At 38.3% G+C, this 20,835-nt stretch overlaps 1 protein-coding gene across 2 annotated transcripts in view; it reads right to left on the bottom strand.

The window, feature by feature from the left end:
• ARMH4 (armadillo like helical domain containing 4) overlaps positions 1–20,835 on the bottom strand; it is a 151,500-nt gene that overhangs the window by 91,744 nt on the left and 38,921 nt on the right. The window lies entirely within an intron of this gene.

Here is a 20,835-nt window from a genome sequence, read left to right as displayed (position 1 = left end):
TTTCCTTGGTCTCCCCCTTGTCTTCGAACACAGTGGTGACTGCAACAGGGAACGCTCTTTAGATGGTAAAGAGGAGAGGGAGGAGTAAAGCCACCCAAGAATTCTGAGACTTTCCTTTTCTTCTTCCAGACAATTTTCTCCACATATATCCCTTTTCATCTATCATTTACAGGTTTTCTTAACTTAAAAAAACATTACCTCTAATCTTTCTCATTCTTATATATCCTTTAACTTTGTGGGCCTTAATACCTGTCACTGTTCCAAAATTTCAACAAATATTTATCAAACACCTAGTTCCAGGCACTAGGGATAGAGCAATGATGTTTCTGCCTTCATGGAGCTGATATGTCCCTCAGGAGATGTACAGCAAACAAAGAGATATACAAATAGATATACAATACATTACACTCTGATTAAAACCAGCAAGAAGATAGAAAATGCCCGGTACTACTATTATAGATGGAGAGATCAAGGAAAGTTTTTCTGATAAGGTAAAGTTTGAACAGAGATCATACCAAAATAATGAGTTCTCTTGTTTCATTTAGGTCATTAAAGATTCCAAGCAGAGGAGAACAGAGGGAACAGCAAGACCAAAACCTTGAGGCAGATGTCTGCTTGCTGTGTTCTAAGAATGGCAAAGAAGACTTGGCTGGGGGGCGGGAGGGACAGAGAGAATACAGGAAATGAGGGGGAAGGGGTAGGCAGGGGCCACATCTAACATATATTTATAAAGAATGACTCTGCTGCAGGGCGGAGTATAGGCTATATCAGAGCAAGAGACAAAGCAGGGAGACCCAATAGGAGGCTATTTCAAAACCCAGGGGAAAGGGAGAGCAGTGGTCAAATCTGGGATGTAATTTGAAGGTAGAGCCTTGCTGATAATTACAATGTGCGATGTGGGAGGAAGACCCCACTTTACTGAAAATGGGAACTAAAGAATAAAGAGCAAAATCAAGAATTTTATTTGAGATGTATTAATTGTGTGGTGGCTTGTGCCTATGACATACAAAGGGAAATGTTGGAAGTCTAAGGAAGGTCAAAGCTAGAAATAAAAACCTAGGAATCATCGACTTATAAATTATATTTAAAGCCTTGAGACTGGCTGAGATCACCAAGAGAATGAGAGTGGATGAAAGCGAAGTGGTCCAGCCCAAGCCCTGGACAATCGAACATTTAGAGGTTGGCCAGCAGAGGGAGATCCAGCAAAGGAGACAGAAAAATGACCACAGGTGGGAGAAAAACTAAGATTGAGGGACTGAGTAACAAACTGAGACTCTGGCTTTGACATTTGGGAAGTCATTAGTGACCTTGACAAAACTTGTTTCCCTGGAATGGTAGGGACAAAAGTCAGACTGAAGTGCTTCCAAAGAAAATTAGGAAAATGGAAGTAGACACAGCAAATAGAGAAAACACAAGAAATTTGAAAAAGAGAACAGGGACATTAGGGGGTAGCTGGAAGGAGATATGGGGTCAAGGGTAGGTTCTTAAAATAGGAGCTACTAGAATTTGCTTGTAATTGATGAGTAATATCTGGTAGACAGGGGGAAATTGATGACGCAGGAGAGAGCAGAGAGCGGCTAGAGGAATGTCCCAAGAGATGAGGTATAATGGACAGGTTACACACATGGACCCTGGAGCCACACAAACTTATTATGGCTGAGTGATTTTGGACAAGTTACTGAATTTTGGTGTGCCTCAGCTCTCTCACTGTAAAACTGGTATGAGTCCTACCTCACAGGGCTGTTGTAAGGATTACATTAGTTAATATATCAGGTACTTAGAACTAAGCCTGGCACGTAGTGGCCACCATATAAGGTTGGCTTCTTTGCTATTACAGAGAGGGGAGGGGGCCCAGTGCACGGCCAGCTCAACTACATCCTCTGCCGTAGCAGGCACAGGTGCCAGCGGGTGGGTAGATTTGGTGGTGGGAATACGTGAAAGTTATCATATTTCTTTACTTAGTCAAATAAAAAACTGGAAAGGAGAAGAGAAATGTTGGTGCTTTGAGGCAACAGGAAAAAGTGTGAAATAGTCATCTTGAAGAGTGTGTGAGTGAATTCTTGGGGAAAATGAGGTAGGACTGCCAGGCAACCCTATGAGTCCACATGAGATGTGATGTCATAAATTTAAAGTAAGGTGTGTTAAGATGATCGTGTGTTTTTCTTCAGCCACATTCAGCTGCTTGGGTGCAGGAATGGGTGGAGGGGTAGAGTAGGCAGAGACATTTAACCAGAGCCAAGTTTTGCTAGCAGAGCTCAATTGGGGAGGGGGGAGGAAGAAGCAGTTGATTGTGTCTGGGCATCTAATGTACAGCATGGTGACTATGATTAACAACACAGTATCATATACTTGAAAGTTATTAAGACAGGAGATCTTAAATGTTATCACCATACCAAAAAAAATGGTAATTATGTGAGGGGATGGAAGTGTTAACTAACCTTACTGTGGTAATCATTTTGCAATATATATATATATATATTGCAAAATGATTACCGTGTGTGTGTGTGTATGTGTGTGTGTGTGTATCAAATCATCACCTTAAACTTACATATGTTATATGTCAATAAAATCTCCATAAAGCTGGGGGGGTAAAAAAGATGGACCAGGGACTCTAGCTAAAGAGAAGTTGAGAAGGACAGTGGATAGAGAAAAAGTAACAGGGTCACTGGATTATGGAGAAAACTACCAGGGATCATCAAGACTATTTGACAATTTTGCTGACCTTCCTGCTATAGACAGAAATTTGTCATAGGCTAAAAAGAACATTTCATTATTTTTAAAATGTTATAAAATCACTTTTAGTTACGTTTCCTCTCCACAAACCTAAGAGGCTTGTACTAGATGGAATAATTGTGACAATATGATACTGATCCCCTAAGAACGTCAAAGGCGAAGCCAGAGCTCTGAGCCATGGATTTCCAGCTCTCATCATTGAACCGTTGTCCTCTGACCCAGCAGTCCCCAACCTTTTTGGCACCAGGGACCGGTTTCGTGGAAGACAATATTTCCACAGACCGCGGGGGTTGACGGGGGATGGTTCAGGCAGTAATGCGAGAGATGGGGAGCAATGCGGAATGGCAGATGAAGTTTGGCTTGCTCACCCGCTGCTCACCTCCTGCTGTGCAGCCCGGTTCCTAACAGGCCACGGCCCGGTACTGGTCCACGGCCCTGGGGTTGGGGACCCCTGCTCTGACCACCACCAACCACCAAGGACAACTTCTATTTGGTCCTCAGTGTGTTCAGTCAGTTCCTACTCTTTAAAATATAGAGCTAACTATATGATCCAGCAATCCCACTTCTGAGTATATATCTAAAGGAAATGAAATCATTGCCCTGAAGGAACATCTGCAGCCCCACATTCACAGCAGCAATATTCACAAGAGCCAAGGTAGGGAAACAACCTAAGTGGCCATCAATGGATGAATGGATAAAGATGTGGTATATATTTATAAATATTTATATGTATTATTCATATTATATAATTTATATTATACCCATAAATAGGTGTAATATAATATAAATATATTATAACATAAATGGAATATTATTCAGCCTTTAAAAAAAAAAAGAAATCCTGTCATTTGCAACATGGATGAACCTGGAGGGCATTATGCTAAGTGAAATAAACCAGACAGAGAAAGACAAATACTACATGGTATCACTTATACGCGGAATCAAAAAAAAAAAAGTCTAACTCATACAAAGAATAGAAAAGTGATTGCCAGGGTCTGCCGTTACAGGTGGAAATAGGGAGAAGTTGGCAAAAGGATACAAACTTTCAGTTATAAGATGAATAAAGTTTGAGGATCTAATGTATAACATGGTGACTACAGCTGAAAACACCATATTGTACAATTGAAATTTGCTGTGAGAATAGAACTTAAATGTTCTCACCAAAAATAAAAAAGGTAAATCTGTGAGACGATGAATGTGTTAATCTGATGGTGGAACTCCTTTCACAATATATGTGTGTATCAACTCACCAACGTACACGTTAAATATCTTACAATTTAATTTGTCAATTATACCTCAGTAAAGCTGAGGGGAGGAATACAGAGCTACAAAAATAATGAACGGGACCTCGAAAGTCATCTTCCTCCATCCTTTTGCATCCTGAGGAGAGGGCAGCATCTATGCAAGTCTACGCAAACAAAATGTTTGCTGCCTTCACGATGGGATTTGGAGGACCTTGCTCAGGTCAATGTGTCTCATGTCTCACAATCTCTCCCACACTCACCCCCCGTGGTAAAGCCTTCCTTCTCCTCCCTGCCCTGAAATGCCCGACATGAGATGTCTAACTCCAAGTCAGACAATAAAACTGAGGAATACTCTCTCCAGAAACACATGATTGAGCAATACACAATTATTCAATTGTATATTGAGAAAGGGAAAGGAAGGACCCTGTCTGACGTGTGGGGTGAAAGAGGAAAGTCTTCTCCTTGTCCCAGCAACACTGACCTTCAACACAAAGAACTGTATAAGGTTTACTAGTTGTCACTTTTAATACCTGAGCAAGCCTGGGGAGACAGCTATAGAAAAAGGAAGTTTCAGAAACTGTGCAGAGAAAATAGGAGGGAGACAAGCCTTACAGGAGTGAGAGTTCTCCTTTAGTCTAGCTTTATTCCCTCATTATCTTTTTCTGCCAGGGAATTTTCTTATTTTTTAGGAGGCTACAACCATTTTGTAGCTGTTAAACATCTTCAGTAGAATGTCACCTGTACCCTGCTGCAATTTCCAGTGGAATGTTGACTACTATTACAGATCAATAACAAAAACAGGTATGATAACCTTTCTAATATTAGCAAAATAATGTATTTTACAGCAGCTGGGCCCAGAAAGGTGAAAAACTATTGGATAAAGGAAGGACAATCTTGTCCTCTCCTGTATCACCAGTGAATAATCCAGTGCCTGGCAGTCTGCAGCACTCAGTATTTGCTGAATGAATGGATTGATGGAGGAATGCACAGTCAGTGAGCTAGATCCAGGTTTTTAACAACTGGATCTAAGGAAACACAGAATAGCATTTAATAAGCAATTAGTAACACATTCCTCTGAGTAATCTTGTGACAAGCACAAAGGCAACATATCAAATGGACAGGTACAAAAGAACCCAGAGTTGTATGCATGCTTCTTCCACTAATAAAAACTGAAGAGAAAGTCATCTGTATTTAGACAGTCTTTCAATAGTTGCATCTAAGAGAAATAATAATGTTATGAACACCTCTGAGCACAAAGGACAATCACGTGAAATAATCATTCAGCAAATAAAACTGCCAAAAACAATAACAGGATCCCCGACTCAAAGAACTGAAACTAAACGAAGAACTCATTCAAATAACACTACCAGGTTATATGTTAAAGGCTATAGGGTAATGCTTTCTGAATTTTGTAATTTGGGGTTAAGATAAACCCAAATTTTATTTTCATGTATCTGAATCCCAAATAAGCATGTGGATCAACATAAAACACACACGCACAATTATTCCATATAAAGATAGCACAGAAAAAAGAAAAAATGAACCTTTAAAAATGCTCTTGGTTTACCATTTATAACAGATACACCTCATATATCAACATCTGGCGACAGTGACCAGAGACTGAAGTTATATTTGTCCTGAGAATCCCTAAAGAACACTGCAACCCAGGAAGTGAAGGTTCAGAGAGTTCAGCCTAAGAAGTTTCTTCTAGTCATGTCCCCTGGAGTGGAAAGTGCATCCTCGTAACTGATGCTTCTTTTTCCCAGGTTGACTGGACACCGATTACTTCATAAAACCAAACAATAACGCTGATGCTAACAGCAATCAAAGGGGCAGTCATGATGGTTTCCGAGTAACCATCTCCCGTGAGAGGCAAAATCCTCCCACCACTTCGCACCGCTCCCACTCCCAAACACCTGACATAGATTACATAAAATTCCCTGGTCACTCGTGCTGAACCAGCATCTGCTCAAGGCGTCCCACTGAATTCAGGATGCACAGTCAGGCAATGACTAAGGCTACTTGCCGTGGAGCTAATGGATTTTTCCGTAGTACTCTTACCAAGATCAAGTCACTGGCTAGCATGTCCACTGTCAAGAATTCTGACACCTAACAATAGTGAGAAAACCGACTTAGGTGTCAGCCAAAGCACCTACACAGGTGTTTGGACATTAGGCAGCTCAGCCTGCAACAGGGTCTAGAACATGGTTTGATTTCTGATTGATGGGCTTGAGGTGAACTGAAGCAGTTAAAATTAAAACTGTAAAACCTTAAACAGAGATGCCAGGTTATGTGCCACATGGTCAAGAGATGCTTGATCATATTAAGTAGTGTGGCAACAGCTCAAACAGAGAAATGGCCTGTTGCAAGTGGCAGGAAGAAAAAAAAAATATGTCTAGACAGTACCATCTCTAAGCCAATTTCATGTGTCTGGCCACTCTCTGACAGAATCTCTTCACAGCTGTTTCACAACCCATAACAATACCTTGTACTTACATGGGGCTTTTCTTCTGAGGAAGTCAAAATGCTTTGCAGGCATTATTCTCCAAATGTACACAGTTGGCTAAGGAGGGCAAGTTTTATAAGCTCTGTATTACTTACAGCCTACTTCTCTGGTGATATAACTGCCTCGGGTGCTCAAATATCACAGCAGAGACTCAAATGGGTTTGTTAAACCCCAAATTTTGACTCTCCAGGTCAGGCCTGTTTTCTTTATTTACTGCAAACATTTCTGCCTAAGGTTACCAAAACCAAGAGTTTTCATTTTGTTCGGAACCAGGGCCATGATCTTCCCAACAAATCAATAGAAGATATGGAAGAAAGTTTGCCCTGTGGTCTGGGCCCGAGTAATCTGGTTCTGTTACAAAGTCCAGTTACCATATAAGAGACAGTTCCCACCAAAGATGCTCAGTTTCTCTCAATCCATTTTTATCACAGTTTAGACATTTTAAGATTTCCAGAAGATAGAGACATAACTAGCATTCCCAGAGTATTGCTAATGAGTCCAAGGGGAACCCTTGGTTGAGAATGTCACCCCAACAATAGGAGTAGGAAGAACCCCACCTGTAACACTTGTTCCCCAACATGACCTCTCTATCCTTGACTTAAAGGAAAAATAGGCTCCTGCCTGTACTTTCTGTCTCTTTAGAATAGCAATGATTAATTTGAATCCTTGTCTTTTGCCTATTTATTCATTAGGTTTCAGGGTCAAACCTCTTTTTCTTTCCTTTACAAAGTTTAAAATTAAATCTAAGGTACACAAATTAGGACACGTGAAGAAGAGGAAGGATACCATGAAAAGAAACAGGGTGAATTCTCTGGGAAGAGGCTAAGCATGAGTCTTTCTCCCATTTCCCCTGTAAACAGAATGGCTGTGACACATCCAAGTGGCAGACTTTTAAAACAAGAAACACTTGTTGGCAAGTGTTTTCCTGGGAACCCCTATACAATATAATCAAGAGCCACTGTAGCAAAATGGTTTCCACACATAAAGAGCGACTGAAGTACTAGGGATGGTACTGCCTTAATTTTCCAGATTTATTTTTAACTTTGGCTTCAAATGGGATGCAAAACTTAAAGGCCAGAGAAAAAAAAGATTAAACTTGTTTTGAGGAGATGAAGCAATTCTCCAGCAGATGGCTCCCTGAGATTGAAAGGAATTGAGAAACCCCAGAAACTACTGAAATAAGACCACAAAATTCAGCAGCTCACAATGTTAAATTTCATTACATTTCTTAAATCTTAAATATTTCTGCCAACTAAGTGCTTCTTCATTTTTTATCATGTAATATTAGATATATACAAGAGAAAATGTATATAATGTTTCTGTTATTAATTATAATAATGAAATCACCTCCAGAGAACTCACCATTCAGCTAAAGAACTGGAATATTACTACTGTGGCATCTATTTGCATATTCCTCTATCATCTTAACCACTTACTTCCCCTAAACGCCATAAAAAGTTACTGAACGATGAATCACTTTGCTGTACAGCTGAAACATTGTAAATCAACTATACTTCAATTAGAAGCATGTAGTGGAGAAAGAATTACTGAATGTTATATTCTGGGACGTTTTTTTCCACTCAAAATTATGACTTTAGGTTTCACACATCTAACAAAACACTGGTTTGTTAATTTCACCAATTTATGGTATTCCATTTTGCAAGCATGTCACAATTTATTTATTTAGCGTCATGTGAATAAACTTTTGGGTTATTTAGTTGTTGCCAATTTTTTTGCTGTTATGCATAGTACTGTTATGAACATTCATATATGATCTCTAGTGGATCTACTCACTGGTTTCTCTAAGGCATATTCCTAAAAGTGGACTCGCTCAGTCAAAAGGAATAGAGGTGTTCAACATGCTAAATGATGTCTAGATATATTTCCTTAGCTCCACATCCTTACCAACCTTTGCTATTGTCAAACTTTTTCTTTTCAATCTAGTGTGTATAAAATGATGGGTCACTGTAGAGGTAATTTATATTTCCCTAATTATTTATGAGGTTGTGTATCTTATCATAAGTTTGTGTATCTCTGTGAAATGCCTATTCACATGTTTGCTCCTTTTTCTTTTAAGTTGTCTGTCATTTCCTATTGATTTTTTGGAGTTCTTTCTATTCTGGACACAATCCTTCATCAGTGATATGTATTACAAATACCTTCCCTAATTTTAGAAGTTGTACATTCACTGCCTTTCTAGTATATTTTTAGAAAAGTTTTCAGTTTTAATATAGCTGAATTTATCAATATTTTCCTTTGTGGTAAGCAATTTTTGTGTCATGATTTTAAAAATCCTTCTGTATCCTTAGTTCAGAAAGATATTTTATAATTTTTCTCAGATTTTTGTTTCATCTTTTAGATCTGTTTTTAAACCATATGGAATTGGGTTTTGTGTATCAGGGTACATTCAATCTGATTTAATTTTTTTCCAAACGGACAACCAATTGTCCCAAAACTTTTATTCGGAAAAAAAAATGCTTTCCCCACAACTCTGTAGTGCCACCTCTATCCTACATTAAGAACCCCTACAGGAGTGTGTCTGTTTCAATGCTCTCTATTCTGTTCCATTAGTTTTTTTTTTTTTTTTAACACTTTTATTATTTATTTATTTATTTATTTTTGGCTGTGTTGGGTCTTCGTTTCTGTGCGAGGGCTTTCTCTAGTTGTGGCAAGCGGGGGCCACCCTCTTCATCGCGGTGCGCAGGTCTCTCACCATCGCGGCCTCTCCTGTTGCGGAGCACAGGCTCCAGACGCGCAGGCTCAGTAGTTGTGGCTCACGGGCCTAGTTGCTCCGCGGCATGTGGGATCTTCCCAGACCAGGGCTCGAACCCGTGTGCCCTGCATTGGCAGGCAGATTCTCAACCACTGCACCACCAGGGAAGCCCCTCCATTAGTTATTGTAACTATCCCTGTCCATGACCACATTGTCTGAATATATAAAGATATAATAAGAGCTTTATAAGTCTTAATATAAAGACTCCAATTTATTCCTCTTCTTCAGCAGTGCACTGGCAATTACTTCTTGGGCTTTTGTTCTTCCATACAAATTTTTACAAAAAGTTAGTCAAACTGTCATGGATTAATGAAATGGAAAAATAGAATAATGAAATCTTATTTTTATTCCTTCATTCTTTCTATTTTCTTTGGGGTTCTTCTGTTTTTATAGCTTAAGGTGGAGGCTGCTTGGGTCATTAATTTTCAAACTTTCTTCTTTTCTAATAGAAGCTTTAAAGGCTAAATATTTCCTTTTAAATATTCATTTAACCTTCATCTTACAAGTTTTGATATAATATTTCACTATGATTCTGTTTTAATTATTCTTATTTTATACTATAATTTTTCTTTGATGCATAAGTTATTTAGAAGTGTGTTTTTTTTAATTTTCAAAGGTACAGGACAATTTATCTTTCTATTTTAAATGTCTAACTAAATTGAACAGACATCAGGGAATTGGCCTGCATTGTACCAGTTCTTTGAAATCTGTCAAGATTGCTTTATGGACTAGCATATGGTCAGTCTTTGTAAATATTTCATGTGTGCTTTAAGATAATGTGTATTCTCTAATAGTTTGGTACACTATTTTTTATATGTCCATTAGTGCATTTTGTATTAAATTTTATTTTGTTTGAAAATTTTAGCAAACTGAAACCAACACATAAAAAGGATGATACAGTTGGGCTTTTCCCAAAACTAAAAAGTTGTCTTAGCATTCAAAAATCAATCAGGGCTTTCCTGGTGGCGCAGTGGTTGAGAATCTGCCTGCCAATGCAGGGGACACGGGTTCGAGCCCTGGTCTGGGAAGATCCCACATGCTGCGGAGCGGCTGGGCCCGTGAGCCACAATTACTGAGCCTGCGCGTCTGGAGCCTGTGCTCCGCAACAAGAGAGGCCACGATAGTGAGAGGCCCGCGCACTGCGATGAAGAGTGGCCCCCACTTGCCACAACTAGAGAAAGCCCTCGCACAGAAACGAAGACGCAACACAGCCATAAATAAATACATAAATAAATAAATAAATTTTTTAAAAAAATCAATCAGTATAGCGTAAAGCAACTATACTCCAACAATAAAAAAATCAATTAGTATAATTCACCATATTAACAGAAAAACCATATCATCATCTCAATTCGAAACACTGATTCGGAAAAACCATTTGACAAAATCCAATATCCATTAATGACCAAAAAACAAAACAAAACGAAGAAGTTTCAGCAAACTAGAAAAAGGCAGAAACTTTCTCAACCTGAAAGAGGACATCTATAAAAATCCCACAGCTAACACCATATTTGGTTCCCTTGTATTTACTGTCATTATTGATATATTTGAATTTGTTCCTTTATTCATTCCCACTTTTTCTATTCTTTTCCTTCTTGTTGTCTCACTTGCTGTCTCTTGATGCTACACTCTCTATAATGTCTTCAAACTGATCTTCCTGTTCACTAACTCTCTCTTATTGCATATTTAACCATTTAATTATCAAAGGTTTTTCCCCAACAATTCTATTTTTATTTCTAAATGTTTTATTTGGTTCCTTTTTTTTTTTTTTTTTTTTCATTTTTGGCTGCATTGGGTCTTCGTCGCTACCCACAGGCTTTCTCTAGTTGTGGTGAGCAGGGGCTACTCTTCGTTGCGGTGCACGGGCTTCTCATTGCGGTGGCTTCTCTTGTTGTGGAGCATGAGCTCTAGGTGCGCAGGCTTCAGTGGTTGTGGCACACGGGCTCAGTAGTTGTGGCTCATGGGCTCCAGAGCGCAGGCTAAGTAGTTGTGGCGCACGGGCTTAGTTGCTCCGCGGCATGTGGGATCTATCCCGGACCAGGGCTCAAACCCATGTGCCCTGCATTGGCAGGCGGATTCTTAACCACTGTGCCACCAGGGAAGCCCTATCTGGTTCTTTCAAAAAATCTGCTGAGTCATTTTTGTTAGTTTCTTATTACTTGCTCATTTTTGTGATTTCATCTTTTCTTTCCTTCAACCTTTTATACCATGGTTATTTTATATTCTACTCTGATCATTTTAGTATCTAAGGTCCTGGATAAGGAGTATGCCAATCAACTGTTTGACTTTTCTGCTGACTCTCTCAATCATGGCTGTTTGTTTCCTTGTTAGTTTATTGACCTTTTATTATGATACCATATTTGCCTGATTTTAATCTGTGGGTAAACTATGCATCTCAGTTGGGCATGCTCTTTTCCGGAGAGCATTTACATCTGCTTTTGTAGGGAGTCAGGTTGTGACACAAACCTGGAACTACTTTATTCCCCTTTTATAGATACAGACTTAATGTGGAAATTTCAATCTGGGTCCCTCTTCTTGCTACAAGTCCAAATGTAGACTCCTGATATTACTACTGTCCTAGAGTGCCTTTACCTTTCCAATTTGCTTTCTCCTTACAGCTCACTTGTTGGGTTTCAGCTCACTTTGGGATGGATTAAGCTAAAAAGTACAGTCTTTGGAGATTTTTTCTGACTGCTTGCAATTTCATTAATGTACTAAAGCATGTGTTTCACCCAAGATCTAGGCATTTCGCTATGGTTGGGTCTGTCACAGTCTTCATCAGAAGCTGAAATCCAAACAATGAGCCTTCCAAAAGCATCCATATCATCTACATTTGTCCAATAAGTTGAGTGAGAGCGTTTATTGGCTTTTCAAACACCATTTTCAAATTCCAAATTTCAAACACTCATAAGAGCATCTGTAATCTGGGGTGCATTTTTAAATTGGATAAAATCTCAAATGTTATTGTTTATTAAATATTCTGCTTTAAACATTTGTTTCTTTAATTCTCTCTTTTCAAAATCTCCTCACAGTGATTTTTTTAAAACCTCCTATATTAATCTATACAAATTTCTTGAAAACATTTTACTAAAGTTCAAACTTCCCAATAAATCTATAATAGTAAATATAATCATTAGAAACTTCCTCCATTCTATCCTTAACAATATTCAAAAGGTACATACGTGAGAAAATTTAAAAGCTTGAGACAAGATAATCTGCACACTTTGAACACCCCTTGAAAGATATTTTGGATTCAACCCACATTTCAGATAGATGTTTAAAATTTTTGTTTAATTTAATATTACTTTCTTTAAATTAGAGGATTCTGCTCTTGATAATGTAATCTCCTATATCTTGTTAGCAAGCTAAAAATATCAGTCTACATAACTAACCTCACATTTACTGGTCATTACATAATCCCTTTTCAGCCTTGACCTCATATAATTAGTGTTCTCTATTATCTTCTATAAATCCTGCCCCAAATTAAACTGAGTTATCTTAATAGAGAGAGCCCTAGAGCAATAATTATAAGTTCTCAAGTCTAGCTCCTGTTCATTAAACAACTCACTTTGGATTCAGATGACAGACTCTTATGTATTTCCCTTTGGAAAATGAGACTACAGCAATATTGCTCTATTTCTCAAGGGTGTTGTAAAGAGAAACATAAAAGCTTTATTATTATTGTATCTATAAATTCTGAGCCATCCAGAATAAAGCCTTTCTCTGCAGTAACTTAGTAGTCTTAAAGGAATATTTGCTTTAAGCAAACATATGCAAAACTTGTGTATAAGAATCCACATACACTCAAAAGATAAATCATGGGTTGGTTAGGCTGATTATTGATTTTGCAAAAATACCTATGAAAGTAGATATCCCCTTTAAAACATGACTCAAGTAATTCAAAATGAGGTTTACATATTAATTAGTGGCAATGTGTTTGTTTTATCATACCTGTGTATATTTACCTTCTTGAAACCAGAGATCCTGTCTCATTCTTCTTTTGTGCCCTACCCCTCAGGATCAAGCATTGTGCTTTGCAAAAAATAAGCCCTCAATATATGGTGATTGAACAGAAATAAACTGAACAGAACTTTAATTCATTATCTTCCTCCTCAAAATAAGTAGTAATGCCTTTATAGGACTCCAATATAACTTTTATTAATTTATATTATGTATTCACTTCAAATGAGTATGATATCAACTTTTTAAGGAAAATCCACCTACATGCTTTTGTCACCCTGGGGAGAGGGGTGGCCCACGGGGGGAAGTGATCTTTGTACAAATTCACTCCAATAACGTTTCTAGAGAAGGATCTCCCTCCTCCCCCCTTAGCTTTTCTTCCTTCCCTCCCACTCTGGCTTCTCAAAGTGGGTTTAAAGAATAATTTAAGTTTACTGAGTTGCCTTACCTGACTAAGTGCAGGTATCAGTATGGATTCCAATAAGAAGGAAATGAAATAATGTTCAACCCCACAGTGGGATGCAAAAAATCTAAGCAAATTCCTACTAGAAATAGATTTCTAGCATAAGGTAATTGGGAGCCACTGCTTTGTTCACATAAAAAGTGCTCAACTTCAGGCCCAAAATAAGCACTGGATTTAAAACAATAACAAGTAGAGCGAGTCAAATCAAAACATATCAGTTAAAGAAGATAATGGTCCTAAAACCATCCACTACATCGCTGATCATCACTTGCCCAACACCTGGTACCTACAGACACTAGGGACACAAGGGCAGAAAGCTCTGACCCTGCACTTAAAGAGGTTTGGAGAATTCAGTTAAGAGCACAAACTGATGATCAATGGCTGGGAAGACAGATTCATTTCGGTTGTGATACTAATAAAAACGAAATAGGATAGGTAAACACTAGACCTGATTTCTGACACTTTAAAAAATCAGAATATTTCATATAAAAATGGGAATTTTCAGCTTACCTTGGAAAAAATCTGAGATCTAGCATCACTGCACTCACATTCTCCTCCTGGCAACCATAGGAGCAGAATCTGTCTGGATCAGAGGGAGTGTGTGCTCTCTACTGAAACACACCACTCCCTACTGTCTTAGGCACCTTCCTCTTTGCTCATTTACACTATCTGCCTGGCCCCTGACCCACTGGTTGCATGCAGAGAATGTGAATATTTCACTATAACAATTAATACATAATAGTACTTGATCACAATACATAATTTTAATTGATAAATGATATAAAAAATTCATATTTATTATGTATTTACTCAATGTCATGCATTATTTACTATACACAAGCTCTCATTTAACCTCATAATAGGAGACAGGAACACCAATATCTCTGCTTTACACAGATGGAAAAACTGAAGTCTAAAGAAATTAAATAGTTTGGTCAATATTACAGTGCTTATTCATGATGAAGTTAACAGACACAGGCATGTCTATTTGAGACCATAACCAGAGCTATTTTTTTACTGTACTATTCATCAATGCAGGCTGGGTGGTCTGAGAAGCTTCATAAAGAAGAGATATACAGAAGACCAAAAAGCACATGAAAAGATGCTCAACGTTGCTACTTATTAGAGAAATGCAAATCAAAACTACAATGAGGTATCACCTCACACCGGTCAGAATAGCCATCATCAAAAAGTCTACAAATAATAAATGCTGGAGAGGGTGTGAGAATAGGGAACCCTCCTACACTGTTGGTGGGAATGTAAATTGGTGCAGTCACTATGAAGAACAGTATGGAGTTTCCTTATAAAACTAAAAATAGAGCTACTATATGATCCAGCAACCCCACTCCTGGGCATATATCCAGAGTAAACCATAATTCAGAAAGATACATGCACCTCAGTGTTCACCGCAGCACTATTTACAAGAGCCAAGACATGGAAGCAACCTAAATGTCCACTGACAGATGAATGGATAAAGAAGATGTGATATATATATATACATATATATGTGTATATATATATATATATATATATATATATATATACACACAATGGAATATTACTCAGCCATAAAAAAGAATGAAATAATGCCATTTGCAGCAACATGGATGCAACTAGAGATTATCATACTAAGTGAAGTAAATCAGACAGAGAAAGACTAATATCATATGATATCACTTATATGTAGAATCTTAAAAAATGACACAAATGAACTTATTTACAAAACAGAAACAAACTCATAGACTTAGAAAACAAACTTATGGTTACCAAAGGGGAAAGGTGGGGGGGAGGGATAAATTAGGAGTTTGGGATTAACATATACACACTCTATATATAAAATAGATAACCAACAAGGACGTACTGTATAGCACAGAGAGCTCTACTCAGTACTCTGCAATAACCTATATGGGAAAAGAGTCTGAAAAAGAACAGATATATGTATATGTATAACTGAATCACTTTGCTGTACACCTGAAAGTAACACAACATTGTAAATCAACTATACTCCAATATAAAACAGAAAGAAAGAAGGAAAGAAAGAAAGAAAGAAAAAGAAAAGGAAAGAAAGATGACTTTGAGCTGAATGGTTTCTGTCTCTCCTTCCTGTCCTCTTTTAACTTGAACTTCATAGCCCTCTGATTATGGAGTAGCATAGCACTGAGTATTATTTGCTATAGAATATGACAGAATGACTCTATACAGGTGTATTTCTTGTATAGTGAGAACAGTGTGATATTGCCCAGACGTGAATCATGACAGGCTTTTAACAGAGATGGGATTTCCTCTAAAGAGTGGGATGTACATGGTGTCAATCATAATGGTTATCTGGCTGTCAGTTGCCTAGGGATTGGAGGTGTGTCCTTCAACCCGGAAAGCAGGACAGACGATACGTAAGTGGGGTTGGGGATTCCCTAAGGTGGTGGGCCCTAGAGGAAATTTACATCTTTGTCTTGGCTCTTTCACATGGGGGCACGGATGGGAAGGAGAAAATAAGTTATCCTCAGAATGGGAAACAAGGCAAGAGTTGTGAAGCCAGAAAGCCTAGCAAGGTGCCTGAAAAACTGTTCCAGAGCTTTGGGTACCAAATATTAAAAACTTTCTCAGACCATGGAATGAGTCGAGGCCTGGGAGCCCTGGAAGCTCCTTAGCTAAGGTACGATCAGAGAGAAATGTGTACCTCGTAAGCCTAATTCATTTTATGTTTCTTTTATTTCCTTGGTGCATTTGCTTTGTGTTCCCTTAGGTTGGAGCCAAGTATTTTTTAAATTTCCACTAATTTTAGTTGAAACAAATGAGAGGGTTTTCATCTATGCTTGAGCTGGAGTTTTAACAGGAGGTAGGGCTCCTCAGAGAGCACGTGAGGCAGATACCTTGAGAAAACCCAGAGGGAGCAATGTCGGGCCCTCTGGCCACCTGGAGAATCTCCTTCTCGTGATAAAACATTGGAGAGTCTTTACACCTTTTTTTTTTTTTTTTTTTTGGGCCTCACTGCGCAGCATGCAGGATCTTAGTTCCCCAACCCCCGTCCCCTGCTGTGGAAGCCCGGAGTCTTAACACTGGACCGCCAGGGAAGTCCCTCTTTATACTGTTTTCTATAGAAGAAGTTTCCATAGAATATTTTGTCTGGAGATATCAAACAATTAGAAGGGGACTTCCCTCGTGGCGCAGTAGTTAAGAATCCGCCTGCCAATGCAGGGGACACGGGTTCGAGCCCTGGTCCAGGAAGATTCCAAACGCCATGGAGCAACTAAGCCCGTGTGCCACAACTACTGAGCCTGCGCTCTACAACCGTCGAGCCACAACTACTGAGCCCAAGTGCCGCAACTACTGAAGCCCGCGCGCCTAGAGCCCGTGCTCCGCAACGAGAAGCCACCGCAATGAGAAGCCCGTGCACTGCAGCAAAGAGTAGCCCCCGCTCACCGCAACTAGAGAAAGCCTGCACGCAGCACCGAAGACCCAACACAGCCAAAATTAATTAATTAATTAATTAATTTTTTTAAAAAAGAACAATTAGAAGGAGGTAGAATGGCTAAAGAAGAAAAAACAGGTAAATATAGGCAGAATCAATGTAAATCTTTCAAGACAAATTTAATATTTCCAATTGTGAACATTTTTAAAATCTTGTAAGGCCATTCAAATTGATGTATTGTATTTTTCTTCTAATCTTTTCCTTTGGGGATATGTATGCATTTTAATAATAAAAGGTAGTCTGATGCCAAAACAATTTCATGGTTATGAACACAGCCTGATAAAGTACAGTTGGTAATATTCTTACATTATTTTATACATTGTTAAGGTTTTTAATTATTTGTACTCCGATGCAGTAACATTCTCAATGATTATACCAGTAAAAGGATAGTTATGTCTAGTCTCATATTGAAAAATCATGTTTGAAAAATCATGCTTTTAAAAATGCCTTGATTTTCTGCAAAATCTAAAATGTCTTTGAAATCTCCACATCCTATTGTGCAGTTGCAAGCTGCATGCTTGCTTTGACAACTGCAAAAACCACCACACATGGAAAGCCCTGCTTGGAGTACTCCTCAAAGGGATGTCAGTCCTGGAGTTTGAGCCCAGATGAAACATTCGGAACCAATCATTTTGCCTAGAGCCCGTGCTCCACAACAAGAGAAGCCACCGCAATGAGAAGCCCGTGCACCATAACGAAGAGTAGCCCCCGCTCGCCACAACTAGAGAAAGCCTGTGCGCAGCAACGAAGACCCAACGCAGCCAAAAATAAATAAACAAATTTATTTTAAAAAATAATAATAATGTAGTACCTTTGCATGGTGACATACGGTAACTAGGCTTATCATGGTGATAATTCTGAAATGTACAGAAATATCAAATCCCTATGTTGTGCACTAGGAACTAACCTAGCCGGTCAATTATACTTCAAAAAGAAACGAACAAACAAACTCATAGAAAAACAGATCAGATTTGTGGTTACCAGAGGCAGAGGGTAAGAGGACAGAAAACTGGATGAAGGCTGACAAAAGATGCAAACTTCCAGTTATAAGATAAGTAAGCAGTAAGGATGTAATGTACAATATAATTAATATAATTAGCACTGCCATATGTTATACATGGAAGTTGTTAAGAGAGTAAATCCCAAGAGTTCTCGTCACAAGGAAAAAAATTTTTTTCTTTTATTTTGTATCTACCTAAGATGATGGATGCTCACTAAACTTATTGTGGTAATCATTACATGGTATATGTAAGTCAAATCATCATCCTGTGCACCTTAAATTTACACAGTCCTGTATGTCAATTATATTCCAATAAAACTGGAAGAATAAAAAAGAAAGAATTCATCTAACCAAAAAGCTAAAATTATAGAAACATGCTTGATCACATGTCTATAAAATAATTGAATGGTAGTGTGGTATGTGTGATATCTAAAGGATGTTTCACCAAGCTTTAAAATGTTTTCCATACTTTTCGATATCCTATGACTTATTTTTTTATAAATATCAAAAGAACAACACACACACACATACGACTCCCAAGAAGGGGTTCCCCTGGTGGGGCAGTGGTTAGGAATTGCCTGCCAATGTAGGGCACACGGGTTCGATTCCTGGTCTGGGAAGATCCCACATGCCGTGGAGCAACTAGACCTGTGCACCCCAACTACCGAGCCTGCGCTCTAGAGCCCGTGAGCCACAACTACTGAGCCCGCACGCCTAGAGCCCATGCTTCGCAACAAGAGAAGCCACCGCAATGAGAAGCCCGCGCACCACTATGAAGAGTAGCCCCCGATCGCCGCAACTAGAGAAAGCCCGTGCGCAGCAATGAAGACCCAATGCAGCCAAAAATAAATAAATAAAATAAATAAATTTATTTTTAAAAAAAGACTCCCCAGCATAAATATCAATTTTTTATTTCTCTAAGCTGGGGCTAAGTTCTCTCTCCTATCTCTCACAGTCCTTTTTCTGTAATTGTTTTGTGGTACTTTCCCACCTTCTACCTTGCGTGTCTGCTATTTATGTATTTATCATAACTTCTACTAAAATTTACATAAGATCTACTCTCACTTCTTTTTATTATCTGAATGACCAAATACTTGCTAAGTGTACACATAAATGAATGAATAAACAAAACCACTGAATATGTACAAAGCTAAATCCTTTTGTCACCATGAGCCGTTATATAAAATTTCCTAAGTGTCTAAAAATGAGCTTTACTAAGCAGTGTAACTTTCTGGTGCTGGGCAACAAGGATGCAGAAAAAAAAATGGGAAGAATCAACTCTATAACAATGCTTACTTAATTGTGACTACAGCAATAAATAAATTCCCTATGATAAGAAAGCACACCAGAAAACTTAGAGTGAATGTCAGTTATCTTTCTTCAACAGCAGAATTTGCAGCAAAGCTTTATGGTAATACATCATAATATTGATTCTAAATATTTTTGAAATACCACTGGCTATGCGAGCATTAGCAACAGACATGTGATGACCACTCCAAGAGCTGAGTAATTTACTGTACTAGCCTATAGAACATACAGGTATTTAAGAACAGAGACCTATCATAAATGCCAGAGAGAGTATGATGATTTCAGGACAAGCCAACAAAGTGACTTACCATAAGGGGTAATCAATGACTGAAATCATTGCCTCTGTTATTGAGGCAAAATTAAATCCAAAGCATTTTTAAGAACAAAAGCCAAAACTTGTATCCATTCTTAACATACTCAGAGTAAAAATTAGAGTGAACATCCTTAACTTCATACTACAGTATCATAAGTAACAGTGGACAGTTCAAATTTACAACACTCTACTGGATCTTTAATATTATGTCCACATAGCAGCTCCCAAAAGTAAGTCACATAAACTTGGCTTCATAAACATGGACTTGAGATGAGGTCTTTGACTACACTTTCTCATTCATCCATTCTAGCTGCCTTCTGAGTTGAAACATTATATGAGAATTGAGAAAATAATAAGAAAATATTCTCTGAAAAGGAGTGCATATTGGGAAGACCAAAAAAATTGATTTTGTGAATTAAAGTGCAGTTGAAGAGCAAACACTTCTCTCATAAAAATTACATAAGCTCTTAAGAATCCTCAATGAAACTCTTAAAGAAAAATATCTCTGAGGCTTCTCCACAAAGCCACTTAAAGAATGCATTTCCCAATTCATTTCTGATTGACCAATAAAAGACAGAAACTAAGCATCTTTTTTTCAGTACCAATTAGGAGATCACACAGCCAAAAAATATCACTCAGTCATCTGAACAAAGGCATACTTTTCAAACAGGGCTTTCTCCTGAAATCCCTATGCTATTGAAATTCCTGTTATTGTAGAGAGAATCCTAGAACAGAGACAGAACTGAGAATTCCAGATAAGAAAGGAGAGATAACATCACTGTCTTTCAGCAGAGGAAATTAAGAGATGCTGAAAGTGTATATAGGACGTGCTCTCAGAGGACCGTGGAAAAAACATCCATGAAATTAAACACACACACACAGATGTGCACACACACACACTCACAAAGGGAGGAAAATTGACGTCACTGAAGTAGATTAAACAACAAATGACAGAAAAATGACAGCTTTCTGCCCCATGTGTGCTGCCTCGCTGGGAAAAGATGTCAAAAATACAATCTTTCGAAACCTAAATGTAAGGACATCCAAAATGGTCTTTGAAAAACAA

This window comes from Balaenoptera physalus (genome assembly GCF_965194825.1).
Source record: "Balaenoptera physalus genome assembly, chromosome: 2".
In the NCBI taxonomy this organism is placed as follows: domain Eukaryota; kingdom Metazoa; phylum Chordata; class Mammalia; order Artiodactyla; family Balaenopteridae; genus Balaenoptera; species Balaenoptera physalus.
Note: the sequence above shows the minus strand (reverse complement) of the source record. Positions and strands in the feature narration are given on the sequence as shown.